This window comes from Mesoplodon bidens (genome assembly GCF_964165515.1).
Source record: "Mesoplodon bidens genome assembly, chromosome: 7".
NCBI classification, from domain to species: domain Eukaryota; kingdom Metazoa; phylum Chordata; class Mammalia; order Artiodactyla; family Ziphiidae; genus Mesoplodon; species Mesoplodon bidens.
Window position 1 is genome coordinate 49,444,259 of NC_138164.1, and position 22,923 is coordinate 49,467,181.

The window sequence follows — 22,923 nt, forward strand, 5'->3', positions numbered from 1 at the left end:
AGAAATTAAAAGTCAAAGCCATGGTTCCAATGAACACATTTACTAGGATGAAGCAATATGATGAACTAAGAGCTTCCTGGCAGCCAGAGTAAGAAGGTAAACACACAGGTGATGTCATGAGCTCAGCAGACACACAGACCTGTAGAAATCCCTTGAGCACTCTAAGCTTCAATTTCCTTGTCAGAGGAAAAAAATGGGACTATTAACCTAATAAGGTTGCTGTGAAAAGTAAATGAAATAAAGCATGTATTATAGATTCAATAAATAGTAGTTGTTATTATTACCATTTGGGGGGTTGTCTGATTTCTCTTCTTTAAATTGGAACTGTGTTACCTTAAAGGGTTGTCTTGATGCTCTGTGAGTCCTAATTGTTGCTTTGAAATTCTGATTGTAGGTATATGTCTTTGATGAACTAAAACTGGGGAACCAGCCTGGGATTCACAGTGGGTACCTCATTTTCCAGAGTCTTTTCCTGAGTCTTAAGATGGCTGGGGGCCCCCACACGTAAGAAGGCTAGGGAAGGCACAGAGACTTCCTTCCCCACCACCTTCACTCTGTAAAAGGCTGCCCAGCTGACCACAGCCTGCCCTTATTTAACCACCCCCGCCAAGGGTCAGGTGGAGGACCAGGCCAGGGAAAGGTAGGTTCCAGCACCCCCTCAGGAAATACATGAAGTCCATCTGCTCCCCTGCATACTGGAGGAGTTGGTGGGGTGAGAACTCAGGCACTCCTTAGACCAAACCATAAACCCTTAGAAAGAGAAAGTCAATGTCATCTTTCTAACTTCCCAACTGAGGAAGCACATTTAGTGAGGGCACCTCATTGAGACCTGTCCACAGGAGAATGGTCAGGATGGGAGCGGTCTAGAAACCATAACAGCAGCAACTGCAGCAGCAGCAGCCAGCTAATATCTGGGGGCACCTAGTCTTCCGGGCACTGTTTCGTGTGTCCCCAGTCCCCAAGGGGAGGAGGTCAGGGAGAACAAGATTCTGTCAAGAAGAGAGATAACCACTGGAATGGAGCAAAGCAAAGGCTCTCCCTTTCAGCCTCAACTGCAGATGGGAGACTCAAAACAGGGTTGACTAAAACCAAAAAAGAGAAGAAATCAGCCCAGCTCAACTCACTTCTTCTGCCTGTCAGATGACTGTCTGGGCCCAGCCCACAGAAGGCTCACTGCTTTTCTGCTGCAGGGGGAATCCAGAGAATAAACTAGAGTGTGGAGCAAATTACAGGTGCTGAGCTCTGCCTCTGATCCCAGACTGGCCCTGCTTGCCTTGCCAGACGGTCCTTTTCACTTCTAAAAAGGTAAGATTACTCAAAGAACAGCCTCAGTTCCAGATCAAATGGGACACTCTGAAGGCATTGTATCAACATCTGCCCTGATCCCCCAGCCAAAGCCCCTGGCTTAAGAGATTTCCTACCAAAGCCAGTTTCTTAGACTTGTCCAAGGTGCCACATGTAGGCTAAAGGGGACCGAAAAGGGGGCCTAAAAGGCTGAGAGTGGGTCAAGCCAGGGATGCATGTTTGTGCATATGTGTTTTGCACACGGAGATACCTGTTGGATATGTGTCACTGTCCTCAGATGTACATACTGAAAGCAGGTGAGTATTTACACAGCCCTCCTGAGATACAATGTGTGCAAGACTGGTGTGAGTGGCGGGAAGGTGTGCACACATGAGCAGCTGTGAGTGTGTGGGTGTCCTGTGAGTGTCTGTGGGTGGGCATGGCTGAGTGGTCCTCCCACCTCCTCCTGGAGTGACAGTGGGGCTGTCTCCCCAACCCTGGCCAGTCAGCCAGGCTGGCTCGGACCCCCATTCAGTCCAGTGTTGGTGCTAAACTCCTGCCCCGCTCAGAGTCCTGAGAAACCAAAGCCGAGTGACCCACAGAGAAGACACCCCAGCTGGGGACAAGTCGGGTCACCCTAGAAAGTCTGAGTTCAGATAACACTCCTTATCCCCAGCTTCTGTCTTCATCTGCTCACTCACACGCATGCAGCCATCGGCACACGACCCCCTCAGCCCCATGGAGCCTGCCTACCACACTCACCAATGCGTACCCAGAGTACAGACACGGGGCAGCAAGGGCCACACAGACACACGTGCCACCTATGGGTGCACTCCAGGCCCACCTACACAGAAGTTCCCACACACTCACACCCTGGGACATATGCTAGAAAGTTCCCTATGCTCACATACCAGCCCAGACACAAGTCCTCCCACTGGCGCTCGCTCCCACTCACAAGCACTCACACTGATACACTTACACCTACTATCCAAATAGTCACAAGCATGCTCTGTCCCGGACCGGGCTGGGCACCGAATCCAGCCTGGGGAGCGCCGCCTACTTACTCCGAGCGAGTGAGAGCGCGTGTGCGCGGCTGCATGCAGCGGCCAGGCCGGCGGCGGCAGGCACAGCTGGGGCTGCAGAGGCTGCGAGCAAGTGACCTGCTCGGTGGCCCAGCCCGAGGGCCGCCGGCTGCCCGCGCCCCACCCCGCTCTGCCCCCGCCCGCCGCTCCCGCCCGCCGCCGCAGGACCTCCGGCAACAGTCCGCTCGCTGCCAAACCTCTGCCCCGCGTCAGCCACCGCTGCCTGCAGTCTCAGCCGGGCTGCGAGGCTCTTTTGGTGCCCCTGGCAGTGCTAACTTTGTGCTCTCGGCTGTGGGGAGCCCTGGAATGGGGACGCGGTCAGGTCTAATTAGAGACCTGGCTCGCACGGGGCCGGGCGGGAGTCACGGCGGGTAAGCACCCCGGACCGTCGGAGCCGTCCCGACCCTGGTGCCCACATGTGCCCCACATGCCAACATCTGGAGAGGAAAGGGAGTGCGTTGGAACTGAAACAAAACAAGGAGGGGTTTGGGTGCGGTTCACAGGCTCTGCGGAGGAAGCGCTGAACTTTGAGCAGCCCCCAAACGCCCGGAAGGCCACTTGGTTTATTGACCCTCAGGTGCTTCCCTTTGGAACCTAAGTCGCTCACATAAGATCGCTGACCTGCCAGAAAGGACAGAAGATGGTTGCAGAGACTCGTTTTAACTTGGGGCACATCAAACTTCCGCTCTGCACTTAGTGTCAGATGGCCAAGTCTAGAGAAGAAGGCTGATTCCTACCCCAAAGCTCAGGAACGTCGCATTCCATCCAACCCTCTCCACCCTGCCATGAATGATTCCCCACCAGGGGCCTGGAGTTCCTCTACCCACTCTGGGGGGCGGGCCACCAAGGAAGAGCGGACCCTAGCCTCCCTTGGGCACTGTTTCCAATTTTGAACCCGCTCATTGGCAGGAAGTTCTCCTTGGCATCTAACCTAAATCCCTCATGTGCAACTACTGTATGTCAATATGCTCACACTTTGTGTTCAGGGACAGGAAAACTAGTTCTGTCTCCAAGACACAATGACCACTCCAAGGTCCCATCTCAGCCTCTCTTCCTTGACACTAATACCCGTGTTCACCTTTTCAGGCCCTGGCTAAAAATGATGATTGCTCCCTGGCCCTGGACACATTGCAGCTCCCGACATTAACTCAACTGCCTCAGCTCTCTGGGGACCCCAGACTCTGTAGATGCCCAAGTCATCCTCCTCAGACAAGCCAGCTTTGACTGCAGCCTCCATCCGTTGGAGACACCCTGATGCTACTCCCCAGACCCTTGAGAGGGGCTTCAGTTCCTATCTCAGCAAAGGCTGTCTCAGGGCCTGGGGACAGAGCTTGAAGGCCCAGCCATTCACCTGGCTAAGCATTAACACTGAAGCCACAGCCTTCCTCAAATGGGCAGTTTCCTGAATCTTTGAGTCCATTTCTGGTAGATCAGGTAGTGTAAAAAAAAAAAAAAGAGCCTGGGCTTTATCCTCAAAGAAACCTAACCTTGCACACTGCCTCTACTACATTCTAGCTATGCGTCCTTGGACAAGTCACTTAAACTCTCTGAGGCTCAGTTTTCCCATATTTACAATGGGGATCATAATAATCTCTGCCTAGCTCATACGTTGTTGAAAGTATGAGATGAGCTCAGGAATGTAAAAGTACCTGAATAGCTAAGATATTTTTTAGTATGCTAGAAATGGAATGAGGCTTAGATCATGAACAGGATAAGTATTAGCAAAAAGCCTCAGAAATATTTCATTCCCGGGTACAAACTCTGGGTCCGAGTTTCAGGTAAAGAGAGGAACAGACTTGGTCTTTTAGATGTCCCCTTTAGGACACTTGGTATGTATGTCCCCCACCTGCATTCCCAAACACACACACACACACATACACACACACACACACACACATCCACGTTCCCAGATACATACAGCACAGCCCAGCCTCCTGGGCTCATGTCGGCCCCATAGGCCCCAGCCTCTTATACCCTCGCTGGCCGTCTCTCCATTCCCAGGGGGCCTCCTCATGGCTCCAGTCTTGGCTGCAGCAACTCCAAGCCTCCTTACAGGGGCCCTGGCAGGCAACTCCTCTCTCCTTGCCCATCCTTCTGGGCCATGGCCCCTGCAGGCCTGAGACTCCAGGCAAAGGTGGCAGAGGCCTTCTCCAAGGCAGCTCAGAACTGAGGCTGCGGGGGGAGCTCAGAATTGGAGCATCAACCCCCTCAGCCTCCTCCCTTCTGCCTGCCTGGCTTCCCAGTGCTGTCCTGCTTAATTCTTAATGGAAATTCCATCCCCAGCGCCGGCCCTGGCTGCCTCAGGGAGTCCAGGCTTGGGCCAACAGCAAACTCCACCCAGAGACAGGAGGCCTGCTTGGCCATATAAACACAGATACACACATATTCACATACATACATACACACACAGCAGACAGACATGCCCAGAGTCATTCACAAACTCAGAGAGTCTCACCCAGACACATACCCAGAAGGATAATAAGTATTATAATCACTAGCACTTATTGCATGGTGCTAAGTTTTTTGTAGTTATCAACTTCCCTAATCCTCACGATTACACTGGGTTCATGGACGACTTAGCTATTATCCCTAATTTACACATGGGGAAACTGAGGCACAGGGAGTAATAACTTGCATTAGTAATAATAGCCTAACACGTGAGCACCAGAAACCATGCTCAGGGCCTTATGTGCATTGTTTCATTTTGCCACCATAGTAACATTTTGTAGAAGTTATTTTTATTCCCATTATACAGACAAGGAGAATGGAGGCCAGATGGTTTAAATCATATGCCTGTGGCCTCACAGCTTGTGAGATGAAGGGAGACTCTATATAGATATGTGTGGGAGCCCTCACGAGTGAAAAGGGAGACATACAGGTAAACAGATACATGCAGACTCTCAGGGGCACAACCACAAATAGGTCCTTCTACCAAAGGAGAAGCCACAGAAATGGTTCAGAGCTGCATCAGGCAAAGGTCCCCTCTAGCCTGATGCCATGTTCTTCTTCCCTCCCAAAAGGCCCATCCCAGCTCCACCAACTTCAGGAGTCACTTCAGGAAGGACAAGTTAGACCTAAATGGAGGGCAGATTTCAGGTTTACAGTTCAGTCAGCCAGCCTGAACTACAGTCAATCCACAGCCTCAGCTCCAAATCTAGTTTGCCCAGCACACCCCACATGGTCACTGGAAGAAGTCTCAGGTGCTCTCTTCTGAAGGGATCATGAATGAACCTCATGCAGGTAGCACCTCAAAGACTCTGGCACTGTCAGGGGCTGGCCAAGGAGGGCTCCTGGCCCCCAGCCCAGATGAGGCTGCACAGGACCCACAGGACAAGGCATGGCACCAGAGCCCAGGCCTCGGGCAGAACAGAGCATGGTCTGCCCGAGAGAGCTGGTGCCAGCTCCAGTCTTGCAGAGAAGTGGCAAGACTTTGGTGGGAGGAGGGTGGGCACAAGAGGGGCAGGGCTATGATATAGGACAAGTCGCAAAGTCCAGAGCCCTGGGAATTGGGAGAACAGGACTGCAAAAGAAGAGAACAGAAGAATTTAGCAGTCCAGGAACTTGTCCACTGCTGGAAATTTCCATGCTAAGTTAGACATCTCCAAGCAGGGGCTGTGCTGGCAGTGGTGCTCATTCCCAGCAGCCCCAGTAGAGTGCTCAAGAAGGCCTACCATGGCCAGTGTGATCTCCATTGTCTCTCGTCATTTCCTACTCTGTTCCCCTCCCAGAATCCCTCAACTGCTCTTGCTCACAAGCCCACCCATTCCGTGGTCTGAGAACAGCTCAGCATGGCAGCCTTGTGGGGCATCTACTTTGGAAAGGGGTTTTTCCAGAGAGGCGTGCACAATTTAACCTGGAATCATGCAGCCAGGCAATGGCTCTAAGAGGAGGAGACATTCAGAGCCCAAGAATCTGCATTTCTAAAAGGTTCCCAGCTGATGTGGATGGTACTGGTCTGGGGGCGTCAGCTCTGAGAACCACTGCTTTATAGAATAAAAGAAAGTCAGAGGTCGTTCCAGCTCAAAACTAAGGTGCAGCCTAACTTTAGAGGGCAAATGGTTTCTTCTGAAAGGACCCAAAGAAAGAATGTCCATTCCTGTCAGTAGGCTGTACTTTCCTTTCCCCAGCTGCCATCTCCGCAGCTTCTGCACTGGCCCTGCCCTCTGTTGGTCAGTCTCCCTTGGACTTTGTGATGGCACTCTCTGCCTCAGTCCATCTCAAGTAAGACACAGCATCCTCCACTCTGTCCTCCACCTACTCAGAGAAGGTTATCAAGATGAGGAACCTGCACAAAAATAGCTGATGACCAGACAGGCTCTCATTTCCGAGGACTGAGATATCAGATCAGAAGGTCCTGATGATCGCAGCTGAAATGCCAGCCCACCCAGAGATATGAGCGATGGGCAAGGATCCCAGTACCCATGGCTGTGACCTTAAGTCCTGCAGTCCCCTCCTGCAGCCTTGAGACATGCCCATGGAGATGCTGTCCTGCCTCCAGGGGTGATGGTGGGATAGGCCACTCAAGAAGGACTGGGAGAGGGGAATCTGGCCATAGGCTGGTGTGGACACCCCATTGACTCACTTGGGCCATCTATCTCTCTCCAGGCCTTCCTCTACAATGCTCTCAAAAGGGGAAATTTCCCTCAACTCCCAGAACCAGTGTGAAAACCTGTAATGTAACTAGGATGAAGGATGTGAGGACCAGAAAGGCCCTCAGCGATCTCTGGGAGCAGGGGTTCTGAAATTTTATTACCCACCAGAATCCCTGGGTGGGGGAGGGGAGTGAAATGCAGGTTCCCAGGACTCCCTCAGAGGTTCTGATTCAGTGAGTTGGTGGTGAGCTGAAGCCTGGGTACCTCTCTCTTCCCAATCCATGTTCAGTGACTTCATGCTGGTAACTTGAAATTGGCCATAATGGAAGTATTTATTTACACCACAGAAATTGGGCAAATACTACAAATCAGGGCATTTTGTTTTGTTTCACTTTGGTTTGCTTTGGAAAGCCTGTTGTGGACAACTTCCCAGCCCACTGTGGGGCATGTGCGTCTCTATTTTCAAGCATCCCAAGCAATTATGATGCAGGGCTTTTTGAGAAAAAATTGATCTAGTAATTAGGTTCTAACTCAAACCCTTCATTTGACAGGGAAACTAAGGCCCAGTGAGGGAAAGAATCTTGGTCGAGGTCACCGTAGTAGGCCCCTTGTGGGATCACGGCTGCTCAGTTCAGGACAGCGGGGGCTGGCAGGCAGCCCTGCATTTTGCTTGACCCTCTCCTGCAGCCTCTCCACCACACACCAGCTGTGGCTCATTGGCTAAGAGAGGCACGCAGGAAGGTCTCGCCCCTTGTGAGCCAATCAGATTGACTTTCATAGCATTTAGAATTTTAATAAGTTGGACTAGAGGTTATTAGTGGCCAGATCACCTGGCTGGAGTGCCCTGGCCAGCAGTGCCCTCAGCACATGAACTCCAGCTGCTGATGGCCCCAGGACTACCCTGCCCATCCCAAGCCTTCACTGTTCAACTCTTCATTAAATTCAGAGAAGAGTTGCATTTCCTCCCAACAAATTCCCTTACTTAAAGTCACAAGCTATTTCCCATTACTTACAAGCAAAACCATCTTGAGAAACATAACCACAGAGTAAGTTAGTGAAAATAAGAGCCCGAGATTCCTGCCCCTTTGTCTTTTCCCTATTTCCCACCCTCAGACAGGATGCAAAAGGAAGGTGTGCAAATACGCAATTCTCCAGGGTGGTGGTTTTCCAAGAGTGGTCCTAGACCAGCAGCATCAGCAATTCCTGGCATCGTATAGGAAAGGCAAAGTCTCAGACCTCCTCCAACAGCTACTGAATCAGAAGCTCTGGGGCTAGGGTCCAGCAAGCTGTGGTTTAACAAGCCTTCCAGGTGATTAGTATAGTCGTTACACTCTGAGGACCACCATCCTAGCAGGAGGGGCTGTAGCTTCTTTCTCCCTAACAATGAATCGAAGGCTGTTGAGCCGAGGGAGGAAAAGTGATCAGGGTGCCAACTGTGTGGCCAGCTACACTCCTTCCTGGCTAGTATCCTTGTCCCCACACTCTTGGGCAGTCTCAGGCATCCGAGCTGTGGCCCTGCATCCCAAGCTAAGACAGAGGCCCTCTTTCCAAAGTCTAAGGGGTAACCTCTTTCCAAAAACAGCAGGACAGCCTCAGCAGAGACACGGCAGAAAAATGCTACTTCCGTCACTGTTTTGGTGCCTAATTAAGGGAGTGACTTAGTGACATTCCTTGGCCCTTTGGATCTCAGGGGATTGTTCTGGACAGCCTGGGGACAGCTTCAGGTGTCCTTCTGGAAGGAAGCCTGCTAAGGGCCTGGCTCTAGAAACCACTTTGGCTTCTCCAGCATGAATCTACTGTTTCCTCTGCTTCTTGTGCTCCCTGGGTTCAGGGAGAAAGATGAGCTTCGAGGGTAACTAAAGAAGTGAGGTCTTGGGAAAAGGAGCAAAATAATGATAATAATAAACTACTATGGGCTTCCCTGGTGGCGCAGTGGTTAAGAATCCGCCTGCCAATGTAGGGGACATGGGTTTGAGCCCTGGTCCGGGAAGATCTCACATGCTGTGGAGCTACTAAGCCCGTGCGCGACAACTACTGAAGCCTGCGCATCTAGAGCCCGTGCTCCACAACAAGAGAAGCCACCATAATGAGAAGCCCGCGCACCACAACCAAGAGTAGCCCCCGCTCACCACAACTAGAGAAAGCCCACACGCAGCAACGAAGACCCAACGCAGCCATAAATAAATTTAAGAAAAAAAGCTACTATTATTACATAAGAAGTCAGTCACTGACTTCTTCCCGTATACAGACCTGCTGTACTAAGCACTTTCTATGATTTACCTTGTTTGTGTCTCACCATGATCCAGCGATGTAGTTATTACCATCCCCTCTTTAGAGGTGAGGAACCGAGGGCAAGAGAGGTTAAGTAGCTCTCCTGAGATCACACAGCCAGTGAGTGGAAGATCAAAGATTCAGACACAGGTCTGTCTGAGTGTAGGTCTACGAGTTTCCCAGGGTGCAGTGCAAGAACACAAGTGCAGAGGTGCACCTGCTGCTGAGAGGGAAGGCCAGGTGCTAGCTCAGATAGGCTGGGGGAGGGGCAGGGCAGGGGCCTTTTCTACAGTGGGAGGCCAGGTGACTTGTGGCAAATAAAGGGGCAGAAATGGGGGTAGGGGCTTGAGGAGTCAAAGAAGGAACAGCCCGGCTCCCCTGGGAAGTAGAGGGAGCAGATTAGGAATGACAATCGTAGCCAGACTAGAGTTGAAAAACACACATTTTACAAGGAGTCCGTGAGAGCAATCACACAAGCCAGACTTAGTGACTCCGGATCGGAGTCTGAGGACACGGGCTGACCCCACGTCTAGTAAGTGTTCCAAGGCAGGAATTGCAGGGAGCTTACCATCTAGCATGAGAGGGGAAACAGCTGAGAAGTCACCTCACACCGCGGGGTGCTGCCCTGAAGGACTTTCCTCCCAGCCCCGGTAGAACCTGGCCCAGATTCCTGAACACAATAGGGCCTGTGGACAGAGGCGGCCCAGGCGAGCACTGGGAGTCATTGCGGAAGCTGTGAGCCTGGTAAAGAAAGACCTTTCCCCACCTGGAGAACGGGAGGCTCTGGAGCTGGCTGTGGGTTGAAATCAAGGCATGTCATTAAACGGTACCACCTCTTCCCAGCTGATCAAAATAAAGACCTGAGGCAATTTTTATTCCTCTTACCTCACCAGCCCCCTGCCCCCAACATCCAACCAGTCAGTCTGTCCTGTCCGCTCTGCCTCCACGGTGAAACCCTGGCCATCTAAAACCCCTTAACCACAAAGTTGCCAGAGTCATCCTTTAGCAATGTGAGTGAGATCACATCCTCCTCTAACCTAAAACTCTTCAACCGCTTTTTTTTTCTTTAATTTATTTTTGGCTGCACTGGGTCTTCATTGCTGAGCACGGGCTTTCTCTAGTTGCGGTGAGCAGGGGCTACTCTTCGTTTCTGTGCGCAGCCTTCTCATTGTGGTGGCTTCTCTTGTTGCGGAGCATGGGCTCTAGGCACACAGGCTTCAGTAGTCGTGGCTCGCAGGCTCTAGAGTGCAGGCTCAGTAGTTGTGGTGCACGGGCTTAGTTGCTCCATGGTGTGTGGGATCTTCCCAGACCAGGGCTCCAACCCGTGTCCCCTGCATTGGCAGGCGGATTCTTATTTTTTCTTTTTAACATCTTTATTGGAGTATGATTGCTTTACAATGGTGTTAGTTTCTGCTTTATAACAAAGTGAATCAGCTATACATATACATATATCCCCATATCTCTTCCTTCTTGCATTTCCCTCCCTCCCTCCCACCCTCCCTATCCCACCCCTCTAGGTGATCACAAAGCACTGAGCTGATCTCCCTGTGCTACGCAGCTGCTTCCCACTAGCTATCGGTTTTACATTTGGTAGTGCATATATGTACCTGGCAGGAGGATTCTTAACAGCTGTGCCACCAGGGAAGCCCAACAGCTTCTTATTGTTGCACTTAGAATAAAAGTTCTAGACCCTTTCTCTGGCTCACAAAATTCCACCCGATTCTTCTCTCCACCAGGCTCTCAGGTCACATCATCTTCCTAAGAGAGCTCTTCCCTGACCACCCAAATTAAAAGAGCCCTCCCCTGTCATTCCCCTGTTAATACCACTTATCACTCTCTGAAATTTCCTTGTTTATTTATTTTTTTGACTATTATCTGTCTCCCCAGTGCCCCACTCCACAAGAACGGAGGACCTACCTTCCAGTGCAGGGCCTGGCACATAGTAGATATTCAGCAAACTTCTGTGGAATGGTCTGAGCACGGTGGTGGAAGTAGCTGTCACATGTGGCAGAGCACAGAAGTGGCCAAGACCATCCAGGAACCAGATGCCAAGAAGATAAAGGGAGCCAGACAGAAAGCCCAGCCACTGAGAGGAAAAGGACTTGGGTTTCCAAGAATCTTCCCTATGAAGGGTGTTTGCACCCCTGGTTCGTGAGGCCCAACAGCTTCCCTGTCCTGGAGGTTTCACAAGACACACCCCTATACTCTAACAACATTTTTCTTATTTCTCTTAAACTGGCTTGAGTTCTTTTTTCTTCTGCTTACAATTCTAAAAGTCCTAATGTATCCCCCCCTCCCCATGTCTCCTTGGTGAAGGCAGCACCGAGAAAAGCCCAGCTGTTAGTGGGAAGAGCACAGCACAGGGGATAAGAATCAGAGGCTTCTCTCTTACCTCTGTGACCCTAAGGAAGTGTCTTTCCTTTTCTGAGTCACAGAGCGTCACCTGAGACCTAGTGCAAGAGTCCTCTCAGGTGTATCTGACAAGGACTCTGAGCCCATAAAGTAAAGAAAGGAGCCATCTTCCAGGCAGAATGTATATTCTGTATATTTTTGTCTCCCAGTCAGGTCCCAGCAGGAAAAGAAGTCCACTTAGGTGGGACTTGGAGAACTGAAAGGCTATTTATGGTCAGGGATAAGAGAATAACAACTGGTCTGAGGCACCCAGGTACTGACAACAGTGGGAAGATGCTACCACTTCTAAGTCTAGGGGCAAGGGGGGAAATGGCTTACGGGTGTTCTGGTAGAAGCATGGAAGAGGTCGTCTCAGAACCATGGCACCAAAGTGGGAAAGAACTTCTCTAACCTCTCTCTGCTCCTCCATTTGACCTCCAGCCAGTACCTCCACTGGCAAAACCCAACCAGATAACCCAGGGGATGCGATCTGAGGACCAGTTCCTCTGGACACAGAGCAGAGCAGAGAAGGATGGAGAAGCTATGGGGGAGGGTGTACAGTACAAATGGATAGTAACTGGAACCCAGAGAAAAGCCAAGACCTACAAACTCTTTCAATCCCCACAGCCTCCCACACATTTAAATCTCTATAAAAGTGCTACAACTCTCAAGAAAGTCAGTGAATTGTTATAATGGTCTTGTTGGGCTCAGATTTACAGCCCTTGCCTAAGGGCCTGCCAAAGACAAAGGCAAGAGCTTTAGCTTTGCCCCTGAGCACATGCAACAGCTGCCATGAGAGCTTCCAGAAAAGTTTCACCAGGAGATAAAAATTCTGACAATCTGAATAACTGAAAAGCCTTAAGGCCAACTCCCAGATACATTATTGAGGATGGATGGGTAATTGCCCAGAAAGGATTCTTCTAATAGAAACCACGCCCAGCCAGGACTGTAGGAAAGAAAAAATTGATCTATTTTAAATTCCTTGCAATTAATACCCACCTATGGTTTAAAAGATCTGGTCTCAGACACACCCATTCCTGGAGGGAAATCCTCCAAAACCCATACATGCCTAAACCATATTAGGAAAGCTGGGAGAGTGGGGAGCACAGGTTTTAATCCAGAAGACTAAGACCCTTCTAAGAGTGAGAACATTCCCAAAGAAAGAATGTGCTACTTCAGAAGATAGTGACCTCACCAATGCTGAAGGAAGTTTAGTCCAGTAAAAAATGAATAAAGGCCAGTCCTGTGCACATCGCTCAGAATATAAATGATCAAGGCAATCTGTGACCTTGGGATGCTCACAGTCTAATAAAGAGATATAAATAGACCATCTTCATGCTAGGAGATAATTAATAAGAGAGGTGTGTTAAAATGTCCCACCAGAATTGTGGATTTAGGCTTTATATTACTTTGAGGCTGTTATTAGGTGCATATACATTTAGAATTATTACATCCTGTTGGAAATTTTTTAATTTTGCTATTATAAGGTGGCCTTCATTATCTCAATGATGCTTTTTGCCTTAAAGTGAGTTTTGTTCAAAATTAATATAGCTACACTACCATTATTTTGGCTACTGTTTGCATGGAAAATTGTTCATTCTTTTACTTTGGCCCTTTCTGTATTCTTATGTTTTAGATGCCTCTTGTAAAGAGACTGTAGTTAGACTGGTCTTTTAATTCAGTCCATGTAAATAGAGGTAAAGGAGTTATGTGTTATGTAGATGGTTATCTGTGAGAAGAGCTTTCCAAAGAAAGGAAACAGTCAAAGCAAAGGCTCTAAGGCAAGAGTGTGCCTGGTGTTTTGGAGCAAAAGTAAGGAGACTAGTGATGGAGCGGTGCAAAGAAGGGAGGGGAAGTAAGAGGAGATGAGGGTGGGGATAGTAGAGAAGAGTTGGAGCAACGCCCTGAGTAGTGAAAAGGGGATGGGGTCCAGTGCATACGTGGAAGAAATGGCTCTAGCTTGGAGCACGGAAAGTTCACCTATGGAGTCTAGCGGGAGACGAGGACCTGGGAGCAGAGACCAGTGGTGTACAGGTGTTCTGGTGGAGTCTGGGGAGGCTCTCTTCTGATCCATGTCATTTAATCAGGAAAGTAAGAAGCACAGTCAGGGACTGAGAATAAGGACGGTGGAGGAAGTGTCAAGGTTTTGAGGAGAAGGTGTGAATAATGATCTAGAAGTAAATGGGAGAGTGAATGGACTAAGGACATACAATTTCCTGGCAGCAATAAAGGCTTAATTAAAGCTCATGGATTTAAATTGAGGCAATCAATCAATATAGTTGTGTGATTTTTCTCCAGGCGTTAAAGGTCTTTGATCCAGACGCCAAGTTGCTGAAGCCTCCTGTACCACATTCTGCTGAATGGCCATCTGGTCTCTCCTTGAACACTTGCAGTGACAGGGAGCCCATCACTTCCCGAGAAGCCCCTGCTATCATTAGACAGCTCCCACTGTCAGAAAGTGTCTCCCCCCATTAAGCTGGCATTTCTCTTCCCATTTTTGCCTCCTGTGTGTGAGCCTCTGGGTCTGTTTCTGTTTTCTGTTGTTTATGTTGCTCTGTGTCCCCCTGTGTCTGGTCATCCAGAAATTTGATAACATAGCCAGCTGGTAAAGCTGGGAGAAACAAGAACTCTTACGCATGGCTGGGGGGGATGAAAAATGGTAGATTACTTATACTTAGTGAAATTACATACGCATTTACTCTCTGACTCTACAATCCCACTGCCAGAAAGAATAAAAAATGGTATCCCATTAGATTAAAATTAGATTAACGTGATCCTAGATTGTGCTCATGCACATTCCCCCTAAGGAAATAAATATGAATATTTTACGAAATTTAGCTCCAAAGTTGATTGTTACAGCATTTTTACAAGAATTAAAATCTGGAAATAATTTACATGCATATAAGGGATTGATTAAATAAACTCTGGCACATTTATTCAATGGAATGTGAAATGGACATGAAAAATGATACAGTAGAAGAACATGGAGTGGCATGGAAAGATGGACCCTGAAAAAGGCAGGTTTCGAAGAAGTTTGGTGGGATACAATTTTATAAATATGCACATAAGATATAAAAAAAAATAACACACACCAACCTACTAACGGTGGATTTCTCTGGATGATGAGATATCTAAGAAACATACTATTCCCCCACCTTTTGTTGTTTTGTCTTTCCTGTAGTTGCTAAATTTTCCATATTGAGTATTTTAATTTTATAATTAAGAAAAATTTAATTTTTAATTAAAAAACAAACCCTACCAGCCTTTCGTCATTGAGTCCAAGACCCAGCCCTCCATAAAAACCTCCCTTATTTTGTCTTCACTCATCCCCCACAGGAGCAGTCCTGTGTCAAAATGCAGAGATCTCTGTTCATTCCCTTAATGCCCCTCCCACACCCGCCACCCCTCCATCTCTGCCCCAGCCTTTGTCCTTTGAGGGAAGTCAAGAAGGCAACACAATGGGTCTCACTATGGCTGCTCTTTTCACAAGGTCCCTCAGACAAGAGGAAGCTTCCAGCCTCCCTCGTCGCTAAGGACAACCATCTGCCCCTGGAATCCTTAGTACCTTTGGTAGGACGTTGCCTCACACCTGCGAGGGAGGCATCATTATTCCAAATATAGGGGCCAGAAAACCAAGGCTATGAGAGAAGGGAGAGGTGAACCTGGGAGACCAGCTTGGGACCAGACTGGGAAGAGGGGATCCTGGCAGAGCTAGCTTAAGCGCCTGCTTGGTGCGCCCTCTGGTGGAGAAGGGACTGCTTTGCACCCAGAGGGAGGGACTGGTGGGAGACTGGGTATTTTAAGATGCTGCCAGCCCCTCCACTTTTATTTTTGACATCCTCACCCCACATCATGTTAAGAAGCACCTGCATCTCACATTAAACACTATTTCTATACAACTACATACGAGTTGAGTGGGAGTGGACCAATGGACATGTAGATACTTAAATAAACATACAAATAAACAATTTTGTAAGACACACACTACCTGATTACCATGCTTACTTTAACATCCCAGTGTGTCTAAGTATATCAAGACAATGTGGTATTCAAGGGGGAAAGGGGGAGAGGGATAAATTGGGAGATTGGGATTAACATATACGCACGAATATATATAAAATAGATAACTAATAAGAACCTACTGTATAGCACAGGGAACCCTACTCAATACTCTGTAACGACCTATCTGGGAATAGAATCTAAGAAAGAGTGGATATATGTATATGTATAACCGATTCACTTTGCTGTACAGCAGAAGCTAACACAATATTGTAAATCAACTATACTCCAATAAAAATTAATTTTAAAAAAAGACAGTGCGGTATTGGCAAAAGAATAACTACATTGATCAATGAGACAGAATTGGGAGTCCAGAAATCACATGCACACATGTGATCAATTGATTTTCAACTAAGGTGCAAAGGCAAATAATTGGTTAAATAATAGTCTTTTCAACAACTGGAACAATTGCGCATCTATAGGCAAAGAAATTATTCTTGACCTATACCTCTCACCTTATACAGAAATTAACTCAAAATGGATCCTAGACCTAAATGTAAAACATAAAACTAAAAATCTTTTAGGAAGAAGTATAGGACAAAGCCACTGTGACCTTGGGATCTGGGGTCGGGCAAAGAGTTCTTAGACAAGACACGACACCAAAGCACAACCCATTTAAAAAATGGTAAATTAGACTTCAGCAAAATTTTAAACTTTTGCTAAGAAAATGAAAATGCAATCCACAGATTGGGGAAAACATTATCAGATATTACATATCTGATAATAATTTTGCGTCCACAATATGTAAAAAACTCTCAAAATTCAACAATAATAAAACAAGCAATCCACTACAAAATGAGGAAAAGATTTGGACAAACACTTCAACAAAAGGGAAAAATGATAGAAAATAAACACAGGAAAAGATGCTCAATGTCACTAGTCATTAGGGAAATTTAAATTAAAACCACAATTATATATTACTATATACACATTAGTGGAGTTACTAGAACACTCATACATGCCTGGTGGAAATGCAAAATGGTACAGCCACTTCAGGAAATATTTTGGCAGTTTCTTATAAAGTTAAATATATACTAGCCATAATGAATATGGTAGATATTAATCCAGCTATATTAATAATCACTTTGATGTCAAGTCTAAAAGTACCAGTTAAAAAACATGGATTGTCAGAGTGGAACAGGAACAAAACCCAACTATACATTGCCTATAAGCAACCCACTTTAAATATAAAGATGCATGCAAATTAAAAGTAAACAAATGGTTGTAATGTATAGCATGGCAACTATAATTAATAGTACTGTATTGCATATTTGAAAGTTGTTAAAATAGTAGATCTTTACATTTCTCATTACAAGAAAAAAATTCTGTGACTATGTATGGTGACAGATGTTAACTAGAAGTAAGTAATCATTTTCTAATATATACAAATATCAAATCATTATGTTATACACCTGAAAGTAATAATTTTGTATATCAGTTATACCACAATTTAAAAAGTAAATGCTAACACTAATCAAAATAAAGCAGGGCTAGATATGTTAATTTCAGACAGAGCAGACATCAAAGATAGGAAAATTATCAGAGATAAAGAAGAGCTAAATAAATGGAGAGATGTTCCATATTCGTGACTCAATATTAATACGCCAGTTCTTCCCAAATTTATCTACAGATTAAGTGCAATCCCAATCAAAATCCTAGCAAGATATTTTATGGATGTTGACAAACTGATTCTAAAGTTCATATGGAGAGGCAAAAGACTCAAAACAGCCACGAATCTTGAAGGAGAAGAAATTGGAGGACTGATGCTACTCAGTTTCAAGTAGTAGGAGAAGAAATTGGAGGACTGACACTACTCAATTTCAAGACTTACTATAAATCTACATTAATCAAGATAGTGAGGAAGTGTTGAAAGAATAGACAAATAGATCAATGGAACAGAATAGAGAGCCCAGAAATATACCCTCACAAAAAGTCAACTGATCTTTGACAAAAGGCAGTACAATGGAGTAAAGATAGTTTCTTCAACAAATGGTGCTGGAACAACTGGACATCCACGTGCTAAAAAATTATTCTAGACACAGACCTTTCACAAAAATTAGCTCAAAATGGATCACAGGCCACAATGTAACATGCAAAACTATAAAACTCCTAGAAGATTATATAGGAGAAAACCTACATGACCTTGGGTAAGGTGATGTTGTTTTAGGTACAACACCAAAGACATGATCCATGAAAGAAGTAATTGATTAAGTTGGACTTCATTAAATTGAAACCTTTGCCCTGAAAAAAACAGCGTCAAGAGAATTAGAAGACAAGCCACAGACTGGGAGATGATATTTGGAAAAGGCACATCTGATAAAGGCCTATTCTCCAAAATATATAGAGAACTCTTAAAACTTTGAAAATGGGCCAAAGACCCTAACAGAAACCTCACCAAAGAAGATATACAGATGACAAATAAGCATATGAAAAGATGATCCAAGTCATATGTTATCAGGAAAATGTAAATTAAAACAGCAGTGAGACACCACTACACACCTATTAGAATGGACAAAATCCAGAACACTGACAATGTCAAATACTGGCGAGAATGTGAAGTAACAGAACACTCATCATTGCTGATGGGAATGCAAATGCTACCAGCCACTTTGGAAGGCTGTCTAGTAGTTTCTTACAAAACTAAACATACACTTAGCATATGATCCAGCAGTCACGGTCCTTGGTATTTACCCAAACTAGTTGAAAACATATATCCACATAAAAACCTGCACACAGATATTTATAGAAGCTTGATTTATAATTGCCAAAACTTGGAAGCAAACAACATGTCCTTCAGTAGATGAATGGGTAAACTGTGGTACATTCAGACAATGGAATACTAGTCAGTGCTAAAAAGATATGCGCTACCAAGCCATGAAAAGACATGGTGGAAATGTAAGTGCATGTTACGAAGGGAAAGAAGCCAATCTCAAAAGGCCGTATGATTCCAACTATGTGACACTCGGGGAAAGGCAAAACCAGTGTTTGCCAGGGGAGTCATGGGGAGTATTGAACAGGCAGAGCACAAAAGATTTTTAGAGCAGTGAAATACTCTACATGCTATTATAATGGTGGATATATATCATTATACTTTTGTCCAAATCCATAGAATGTACGACACCAAGAGTGAACTCTAAGGTATACTATGGACTTTGGGTGATTATCATGTGTCAGTGTAGGTTCATCCTTGGTAAAAAAAAAAAAAAATATATATATATATATATAATATATATAAATACATATATATTTTTTTCTGGTGAGTGATGTTGATAATGAGGGAAGCTGTGCATGTGTGAGGGCAGAGGGTATAGGAAAATCTCTGTCCCTTTCTCTCAAGTTTTTGCAAACCTAAAACTGCCTTAAAAATGTTTTTATTTAAAAATATAACATAATATATAATTTAGAACTATGTAAAATATGCATATAAAAGGAAGACAATAAAAACAAATCACAGTGGTTGAATTAAACTTATTGAAATCTTCTTTCATATATTGATTTTTCAAAGTTTCTGAAATTAGTTTTTCTTACTTAAGCAATACAATTATGTTTATCATACTGAATGTAGTAACAAGCAAAATACACAATACCACGTGTAAACTATTTGGTAGTAATTATCAAGAATGTAAATGTATATGGACAAAAATTAGAAGGCAATTGTAAAAATAAAAGACTTCTTAAGGAAAAAAATATAGACACTTGCCAAATGACTCACCAATCCCACTCCAAGGTATTTACCCAAAAGAAATGGAATGTATTGTATTAGTTTCCTAGGGATGCTGTAACAAATTACCACAAATTCAGTGGCTTCAAACAACAGAAATTTATTCTCTCATTCCAAAATCTAGGTGACAGAGAGCTGCAATCCCTCCAGAGACCCTGGGGGAGAATTTACTCCATGCCTCTTCTAGCTTCTGAGAGCTGCTGGCTGATTTGGCTTCCTCGGTTTATGACTCTCCCTACCTCTGTCTTCACATCATCTTCTCTTCTGTGTATCTTTTTCTTTGTGTATCTCTTATAAGAACACATCATTGGATTTAAGACCGACTTGGATAATCCAGTATGAGCTCATTTTAAGATCCTAATTTAATTACATCAGCAAAGATCCTTTTTCCAGATAAGGTGACATTCACAGTTTCCAGGGATGAAGACATGGGCATATCTTCTTGGGGGCCCCAGTTTGGCCCACTACACTTATCTTCACACAAAAGTTTATAACAGCTCTATTCATAAATGCCAAAAACTGGAAGCAATCCAGGTGTCCTTCAATGGATAAATGGATTAACAAACTGTAGTACATCCCTGCAATGTAATACTGCCCAACAATAAAAAGAAACAAACTATATACATGCAACAATATGGATAAATCTCAAGTGCATTAGGTTAAATAAAAGAAAATTCAGACAAAGTTACATATTGATTCCATGTATATGACATTCTGGAAAAGGCAGAAGAATTTGATTAGATGTTTTCCAAAGAAGACATACAAATGGCCAACAGGTACATGAAAAGGTGTTCAACATCACTAATCATCAGGGAAATGTAAATCAAAACCACGATGACATATCACCTCACACCTGTTAGAATGGCTATTATGAAAAAGACAAGAAATAACAAACATCAGCAAGGATGTGGAAAAAAGGCAACACTTGTACACTGTTGGTGGGAATGTAAATTGGTGCAGCCACTATGGAAAATAGTGTGGAGTTTCCTCCAAAAAATAAAAATCAAACTACTATATGATCTTGCAATTCCATTCCTGGGTATTTATCTGAAGGAAACGAAATCGTTGTCTTGGAAAGATATCCACAGCCTCATGTTCATAGCAACACGTGGAAACAATCTAAGTGTGCACTGATGGATGACTAGATAAAGAAAATGTGATATATGGGTAGATATAGATATGGATATATAGACATTGGTGTATATAGTTTTATATATAATGGAATGTTATTAACCATTAAAAAATGGAAATTCTTCCATTTGTTACAATATGGATGGACCTTGAGGGCATTATGCTAAGTGAAATAAGTCAGACAGAGAAAGACAAATACTGTATGATATCACTTATGTATGAAAAAAAAAAACGAACTCATAGAAACAGAGAACAGATTTGTGGTTGCCAGAGGTGAGGGTAGGGAGCTGCAAATGGGTGAAGGCAGTCAAGAAGTACAAACTTCCAGTTATAAGATAAAGAAGTCCTGGGGATGTAATGCACAGCATGGTGACTATAGTTAACACTACTCTATTATCTACCTGAAAGTTGCCAAGAGAGTAAATCTTAAAGTTCTCATTGCAAGAAAAAACATTGTAACTGTGTGTAGTGATGAATGAACTTACTGTGGTGATCATTTCACAATATACGTATATATCAAATCATTACATTGGACACCTAAAACTAATACAATGTCATATGTTAATTATATATCAATTTTAAAAGATAAATATTTTAAAAAACTATAGAGAACATAACAGTTGTTATCAGGGTTTAAAGACTGAGGGGGTAACTGACTGCAAAGGAGAAATGGGGGACTTCTGAGGAGTGATGAAACTGTTTTGTGCCTTTACTGTGATGGTGATTACATGACTCAAATGTACTGTCAAAACCCATTGAACTGTATGCCAAAAAAATGGCTTTTCTCTATAAAAATGTAAAAAATATATGCTTATAAAGAGATACTGGGGCTGGAACTCTGCAAACCACATTTTTCTTTGTCAGGTGGATCCCTGCCAATTGGAGGTCCTCAAAGGAGACAAGAAGGCATGAAGAAGAAACTGGCTCCTTCTTATTTTGGTTTCTGTCTCTGTCAGCATCACCCCCAGTTTCTTTACTCTGCCAGGGAAGTTGGTTCCCGTTTGCAATTTTGTGTGCTTTTCTACACTCCTAGAACAGTCTTGTTGCACCCCTTCAATGCGTGCTGCTGTTGCTTCAATGGATGCTGGTGCTTCAATGCCAGCATCAGATGACATCCCTTCTCAATGGTCTGAGAATTCTTTAAGTTCCTAGATTCTAATTCCCCCACCACTTCCCCTCATCTTCCCAGCCCTGTGGATGGTAGCTGCTTCCTTTGGCTCTTATCTCTGCACTATTTCTTGTTTTCTTTTGCCTTTTCAGTACTCTATTGCCTACTTCGTCAATGTCTTAGAGTATACTTACTGTTAAAATCACTGATGTGGTTTCTGTTCCATGGACTAGGAATTGACTGATAGAAAGCCCCGGTATTTCCTGTGCCCTACAAAGTCCTACATGATCTGTCTTCCTCATTACATCTCTGAACTCATCTTCCACTTTTCTTCCCCCTTTCCCACTCTCACTCACAAGAAATACAATTGATAAAGGAGCATGTTAAACCTCACCACAAAGGTGTAGTCATCAAAATTCAGAATATGGGAAACTCCATTAGACAAATAACTTAGTCTCTCCAACAAATAAATTGCAGGAGGGAAAAAAAAGATAGAGGTGAAACCTCTAGATGGGAAGTGCCTTAAAACACATCAACCAGCAGCAAAGTGAAGACCTAATTTAAGCCCTGATTTATAATTATATATTTATATACATAATATAATTTATATAAGATTAATGTATATGATATATATCTAATATATAAGGTAATTGAGGGATTTGAACTATTTAATTGTTAAATGGAATTTTGGTTATATTTAAAAGTCCTTCCCATTTGGAGATACAAGGGGAAATATTTATGGATATATTGGGTGGTAGGGGAGGTCTGGGGGGAGTAGGTGGCTCATAGATGTAACAACACTGGCCGCAAATTGATCCTTGCTGAAGCCAAATGTCTTAGTCCATTCAGGCTACTGTAACAAAATACTGCAAACTGGGTGGCTTGTAAACAACAAATAATTAGTTCTTACAGTACTGGAGGCTGGGAAGTCCAAGACCAGGGTACCTGCAGATTCAGTATCTGGTGGGGTACCACTTCCTCATTCACAGCAAATTTCTCACTGTAAATTTATATGCAGAAGGAGCAAGGGAGTTCTCTCAGGCCTCCTTTATAAGGGCACTAATCCCATTCATGAGGGGACTAACCTTGTGACCTAATCACCTCCTCAAGGCCCCACCTCCTAACTTTGGGAGTTCGGTTTCAACATACAAATTTGGGGAGGGACACATACATGCAGCCTATAGCACCAAGTAATGGGTAGAAGGGATTCATTTTATTATATAAAGACTAGGTTGTTTGTATGTTTTAAATTTTCCATTTGTCTTAAAAAATCTGAGGGTCTAC

General features: G+C 44.7%; 1 protein-coding gene across 2 annotated transcripts in view; it reads right to left on the reverse strand.

Annotated features, from left to right (window-relative positions):
• Nucleotides 1-2,397, reverse strand: part of INSC (INSC spindle orientation adaptor protein) — a 125,539-nt gene extending 123,142 nt beyond the window's left edge. For both annotated transcript variants that reach the window (XM_081238865.1, XM_081238867.1), the window contains exon 1: nt 2,349-2,397. The gene's annotated coding sequence lies outside the window, so the exon portion shown is untranslated. The remainder of the gene's footprint in view (nt 1-2,348) is intronic.
• Nucleotides 2,398-22,923: the final 20,526 nt, after the last annotated feature.